The following is a 6816-nucleotide window of genomic DNA, read 5'->3' as shown; positions in this document are numbered from 1 at the left end:
TGGGGCAGCCGAGAGCACCAAGGAAGGGTGCCCGTGCCCACACTTCTGCAACGTGGGCTGCAGAGACCAAGAGAAATCAGGAGGCCCCATCTGGAACGGGGAGGATGCAAGCTGGGCCAGGAATGGTCCGAAGGCCTGCTTGGGCCTGAAGAAGAAACCCTGGGATCAAAGCCTCAACAGAGTCAGGCCGGTGTCCTGGGAGGCATCGCCCACCAGTGCACCTGGCAAGCAAAAGCAGAGACGGTGAACACGCTGCGTGTACTAGGCACACAGACGTCTCAGCCTGGGGCATCACCAGTCCTAGTTTGTAGCGGAGGGAGCTGAATGCAACGCGGCCAGAGGAACCCAGGCTCAAGAAGCGCCCTGGCCAGCTACCCAGGGAGCGGGACAAGAAGCTGGGGCGGGGGTGGGGGGGGGGGTAGTGTCCAAGTGTGCTGCACCTGCGCAGACCGTACTCCAGAGAGGTGGGCAAGCAGGGGGTCAGAAGAGCCCCGAGGAGAGAGGGAGGAGGGAGGCCACGCTCTGGGAAGGAAGGAGGGGGGCTTCTCTAGTGCTTGGGAAAGGCCTTTACAGACTGCAGGGGCTGGGGTGGAGTCTTGTCCCTGCTACTTACTAGCTGTGTGACCCTGGCCAAGTCACTCTACCTGCTTTTGCCCCTGTTTCCTCATCTGCAGAATGAAGACTGTGGTGCTACCCACCTCAGGTTGTGGTGACCATTCATGGTTCAAACTGTAAAGTGCTTAGGACAGTGGCTGGCACACAGCGAGGGCTCTATGTGCTGACCGTATTTAGTAGCATTATGGACACATACCAAAGGCTATTTTTATTATATTTCATTCATATTATGCACTGTTGTTTAAGCCACCCAGCCTGCGGCACTTTGTTATAGCAGCTCACAGTAACGAAGACACACGTCTTCCAAGTCCATGCCTGATTTTTACATTCCAGTGGTCAAAGAACCACTCCTGAAGAAGAGCTAATGGAGAGACAGAAGAGCAAGTGCCAAGTAACATTTTCTAGGAACATGTGAGTTCTGCTTCTGATCCAAATTAGTTAATATGCCTCAACAAAGGGGCTTCCCCAGCGGTCCAGTGGTTATAACACTCCACTTGCCAATGCAGGGGCCACGGGTTCGATCCCTGGTCAGGGAGCTAAGGTCTCACATGCCGCGGGGTACGGCCAAAAATTTTAAAAAAAATTCTCTTCATTATTCAGAATGGGATTAATGCAGCCCATCTTCTAGAACTGTTGGAAAGGTTAAGGAAATGTACATGAACTGCTAGGAATTTTCAGAAACCAAATATGTGCCCCAGGTTACACGGTGTAACCTGGGGTAGGACCAAAACCCCGGCTTCCCCGTTCCCAGCCCCGTGTCTGCCCACTAGGCCACGCTGCTCTTTGTGGTCTGACACCCTGTCACTTCTTTAATCCACTAGGGCAGAAGTCACAGACTGGTGGTCCGAGAGACGGTTCGTCTTTATAGCAGTTAAATTCTTTTTATTCTGTTGCTGGCTTTTTTTTAAGATTTATTTTTATTAATTTAAATTTTTGGCCGTACCGCACGGCATGTGGCATATTAGTTCCCCGACCAGGGATCGAACCCACGTCCCCTGCAGTGGAAGCGCGGAATCTTGACCCCTGCACCGCCAGGGAAGTTCCCCGTTTTTTTAAAGATAGGAAATTTCACATAAAAACATGGATTTCCACCTTCCCTTGAGAAATCATTAGCTGTACAAATGCTGGGCCTGGTTCCTGCACGGTGACAATGGACCAGCCCTGAGAGGTAGCTGTCCCCCCAGGGCAGGTTATGGGCCCTGTTTTGCCACGCCCCACCCCCCAAACAAATAGCAGACTGCTTCTTCCATTTCCTTTCCCTTCTGGTCCCTTGAGCATCGGGGCACAGGAACATGTAGCCTTTTGGAGGGAAAGCCCCTTGCTGCCTAGAGGAAGACCTCGCAACAGCACAGCCAATGAAAATTGAAAAGCATCCCTTAAAACACGTCCGCAGTGATTAGCAGGCTGGAGACATGGCTTATGAAGAAGGATGAGCACAGGAAAGGTGCCGAGCTTGGCTAAACAGTGACGTGGGCAGAGACGCTCCGATCACGGGCCTCGGGAAGGAGCTGAGTCGTTAGCGGAGACTGAGGGGGCAACTCAGGGAAGCAGAAACTGAGCCATGGAAATTTTCAGTTGAATTATCAGGAAACTACCCCTAGAATCGTGAAAGCCTGGACAGAGGGAGAAGTCGATGTGGAGAGGGAAGGGAAACGCCTGTCCTGTTTCTGGCTTCAAAGGAAGACACCAGATAATTCAACGGACACAGAGGAAGCAGCTCTCCTGCAGAGACGCTCTGTGGACTGGAGGAAGTGGCCGCAGGAAGGGTGATGAGCCTTCAGTCTTCCACACCCAAAGAAAGTGGCACTGGGGCCTGGCCCGCCTCAGCGGCAGGGATCGTTATCAAAGTCTGGCCCCGGGATCCTGGTTTTGGAAGACTAGTCTGCAGGAGCTTTAGTCAAGACTCTTCAGGTGCAACAAAAACCCAGTTCAAACTGGTTTATGTGAAAAGGAAAATTGTCGCCTTCCGTAAATGATGATTTCAGAGGTAGCACTGCTTCAGGAATGGCTGAATCCAGGGCTTCAACTGATATCATCAGGACCTGGTCTCTCTCCATCTTCTAACTCCGCTTTCTTCTACGTTGGCTTCACTCTCAGGCGGATTCTCCCCCGTGGCGGTGAGTTGGGGCCCACCAGCTCCCGGCTCACATCCTGGAGACCTCAGGGAAAAGAAAGCACACCTCTTTCCCATGAATTCCAGCAGACACCCCCCAGATCAACTCTTATGGAACCGATTTTGGATCACGTGCCCATCCGCATTGTAACCCACCAGATTGATCTGGGGGTGTGAGGCAGTGATCGGCCATCCAGCACTCTGGGCCCACCCATGGCACTGGGGTTGGAGTGGGGTTGACACTCCGGGATCCGGAGAGACCAGCACTGAGTCTGGCCCAGGCCTCACAGTGGACCCCGCGCGCCCCGCCAGCCGATGAGGCTGGGACGGTCAACATTCTGGTCCCTTGGTAAGGGCTGCCTTGGGGTCTGGGTGAAGCTGCAGCTCGAAAAACTCAGTGCCCACAGCCTACAGTGGTCTGGAGGAGGTGGGGTGCAAGGGCCCCAGGGGATCTACGTCCAGAAGGGCGAGAGGGCACATCCAGGCACCTACAGTGCCCCCTGCCCCACCCCAGAGAGCTCTCAGTCTCCGCCTCAGAAAGGATGAGCCCCCTTCTCCCGCCCAAGGCCTGGCTTGGGCACTGGCATGTGGGTCTAGCCAGTAAGGTGAGGGCAGCTGGATGGGGAAACCGGCCCGGGCTTCTGGACAAGGTTGTCCTTACTGATTTAAAAAAAGAGAGGGAAAAAAGGATTTGATACAATGGTCCCTTTTCCACCTTTGTACTTCATCACTCTTCATCACGTCTGGGTGGCATGGCTGGACCTGGGCAGCCGACGTGCCCCAGGAGGGGAGGCAGCCTGAGGTTGGGCTGTGGTGCTGAGGGTGCCCGGGGAGAGAAGGCGGTGAACTGGCAAACCTGGAGCTGCCGCCTCCGGAAGTCCTGGCACGCGACACAGACGGCGCCCTCGCTTTTGAAACTCGCCGAGCTGGGCTTTCTGATACCTGCAGCTGAAAGCAGCCCACCTAGACAAGGACTAAGGGACGGCAGCTCCACTCAGAGCAGGAAGGGATGCAGCACGCTTGAGCGCCGGGGCCTGGCAGTAGTTGGGGGCCCAGGCCTCGCCTTGCACCCCTCAGCTTCAGCTGCAACAAACTACTTTTTCCATCACTTCTAGGCCCCAAAGGGAAAATTTTTTTCCTAAGTAACGTTCTTCCTCTGGTTTAAATAAGCCTCCCTCGAAAAGGGAACCCTTCTACACTGTTGCTGGAAATGCAAATTGGTGCGGCTACTATGTGGTATGAGGGCCTCCCTCTGTTGTGGCCTCTCCCGTCGCGGAGCACAGGCTCCGGACGCGCAGGCCCAGCGGCCACGGCTCACGGGCCCAGCCGCTCCGCGGCCTGTGGGATCCTCCCGGACCGGGGCACGAAGCCGTGTCCCCTGCATCGGCAGGCGGACTCTCAACCACTGCGCCACCAGGGAAGCCCGGTGCGGCTACTATGGAGAACAGTACGGAGGTTCCTTAAAAATCTAAAAATAGGGTTACCATCTGATCCAGCGATCCCACTCCTGGGTATATACCTGGAGAAAAACATGGTTCAAAAGGATGCATGCACCCCAATGTTCACTGCAGCACTATTTACAATAGCCAAGAAGCTATCTGTCGATGGGCATTTAGGAAGCAACCTAAATGCCCATCGACAGAAGAATGGATAAAGAAGATGTGGTACATGTATACAATGGACTATCACTCAGTCATTAAAAAGAATGAAATCATGCCATTTGCAGCAACATGGATGGACCTGGAGATTATCATAGTAAGTGAAGTAAGTCAGACAGAGAAAGACAAATACCACACGATATCACTTATCTGTGGAATCTTAAAAAAAATGATACAAATGAACTTATTTACAAAACAGAAACAGACTCACAGTCTTCGAAAACAAACTTACGGTTACCAAAGGGGAAAGGTTGGGGGGAAGGGATAAATTGGGGGTTTGGGATTAACAGATACACACTACTGTATTTAAAATAGACAACCAACAAGGACCTACCGCATAGCACAGGGAACTCTGCTCAGTATTCTGTAAAAACCTAAATGGAAAGAGAATTCGAAAAACAATAGATACATGTATATGTATAACTGAATCACTTTGCTGTACACCTGAAACTAACACAACATTGTAAATCAACTAGGCTCCAATATAAAATAAAACGTTAAAAAAAAAAAAAAGCTACCCTTAAAAAAGCCAGGGACATTTTCGTTGTACACGGTCAAAATAGAAAACTCCCCACCTCACCGTCCATCAATGAGGGTAATTAAATTCATTGAACTACAGCCATGCGATGGCTGTGTGTGCAGCCGCTAGACTGATGCTGACAAACGGGGCTTAAAGACACAAGAGATGCTTTGTATATACCATTAAAAGGGAGAAAAAATATACAGAACCATAGGGACGATATGATCCCAATTCCATATGTATATATTGATTCATAGTTTTTAAATATATACACACAGAGAAAAAAAGACTGGAAGAAATACAACGATGTTTAGCCCTGGGTGGTGGAATTTGAGGAAATACTTATTTTCAACTTTATATTTCTACATAGTTTCAAATTTTCTACAATGAGCCTATATTAGGATGGTAACCTGAAAACTACAGTGAACATTAAAATAAAGCACTTGACAGCACTTGAGAAAGTGCCGGAAGGAGGGACGAGAAGTCTTTTCATGTTTTCTGCAAGGTCCAGGGCTCCAACCACCCACAGAGCCCACGTCAGGCCAGGGCTGACCATTCGTGCATCCCGGCGAGCGCAAGGTTCACCCTGCTGATGATACAGAAGGAAAAAGTCACAGGCTGAGATTCCTGGGCCCAGGAAGCCCCCTAAAGTGTGCAGAAGTAGCCTTCCCTCCTCTGCGTCCAGTCACCTCCATCAAACCCACCTCCCACCAGATCTTGGGAGTTTCCTCCCCAAGACAAAGAGGCAGCCAAGCCCCCGGAAGAGCGCTGGTAGTGAAGCCAACCCCACACAGGCGACTCCCTGAGAGCCCCTCAGACTCAGGGAGTTTGGCACGTGGGAGGTTAATTCTCTTATCAAAACTGTACAAAATCCTAATTTTGCAGAGTGGCAATTTGGGGGAAAAAAACCCAGCAATGGGAAAATGTTGGTTATGCAGCACTAGACATTCAGTTCTCAGGGGATCAATTATAAAAACACTCATTCAGCTATTTCTATTCAAATGAACACCTGAAGAGGAGGCCTCAATGGTTTTAAAAGTGTGTGGATATTACTGGATAAATGTTAGTCCAATAAAAGAGATCATCATCCGCTATTTGTGTACATTTAAGTTGACACCAAAAAGATCTTTGTGGAGGATCGCTGCGGCTGCTTCTTTTCCTGCAAAGCATCTTTTAATCTCCTACTCCCTTAACACTCTAGGGACTGAAGAAAACAGACCAAATGCGGCTGGGTCCTGGGTTTGGGTGTGTTTTTTTTTCCTCCTTCTTCTTCCCCCAAGATTAAAGGGACCAGGGTGCTGGGACGGCCATACCTGAGGTGGGGAGCTGAGGTCCGTCACACTGATGAATATGCAATGTCCTGCTCCGAGGCACAGTCACCATCTCTAATAAGAATTCACGAGCCTGTGTTTGAAAACAGACATTTGCATTTGCCCTGCGGTCACAGTACATGGACCATTCTTATTCAAAAATTTATTCTTCTTCTTTTTTTAAGGCCTGGAAATATTCCTTGCCCTCACTCCCCATCAACACACGCGTCCTTCGTTCTGTGTTCCCTTTAAACAGAAATTAAGAGAAGGGAGCCCAGAGACCCCGCAGCCCCTTCCCCTGAAGCTGCCGGACCTGGGGGAGGACCCCAGCTCCCAGGGAGGGACCCCCTAAAGCCTGATTCCAGCAGATACACATACATTTTTCACGTCCAGCCGGTTTCTCAGGCCGGAATGAAATGCAGAATTAAAAAGAAGGGGAGGGCTTCCCTGGTGGCGCAGCGGTTGAGAGTCCGCCTGCCGATGCCGGGGACGCGGGTTCGCGCCCCGGTCCGGGAGGATCCCACGTGCCGCGGAGCGGCTGGGCCCGTGAGCCGTGGCCGCTGAGCCTGCGCGTCCGGAGCCTGTGCTCCGCAACGGGAG

The 6816-nt window shown here is 51.4% G+C and overlaps 1 long non-coding RNA gene across 1 annotated transcript; it reads right to left on the bottom strand.

Annotated features, from left to right (window-relative positions):
* Window positions 1–790: 790 nt before the first annotated feature.
* On the bottom strand, window positions 791–6641 carry LOC114487236 (uncharacterized). Its single transcript, XR_003682173.2, has 3 exons — window positions 6595–6641; window positions 6220–6310; window positions 791–5495 (listed from the first exon to the last, which is right to left on the bottom strand). It is a non-coding gene; the product is annotated as an uncharacterized lncRNA (long non-coding RNA).
* Window positions 6642–6816: the final 175 nt, after the last annotated feature.

The sequence above is a fragment of the Physeter macrocephalus genome, chromosome 11, assembly GCF_002837175.3.
Source record: "Physeter macrocephalus isolate SW-GA chromosome 11, ASM283717v5, whole genome shotgun sequence".
NCBI lineage: Eukaryota > Metazoa > Chordata > Mammalia > Artiodactyla > Physeteridae > Physeter > Physeter macrocephalus.
This window is presented reverse-complemented; position numbering and strand designations above follow the sequence as displayed.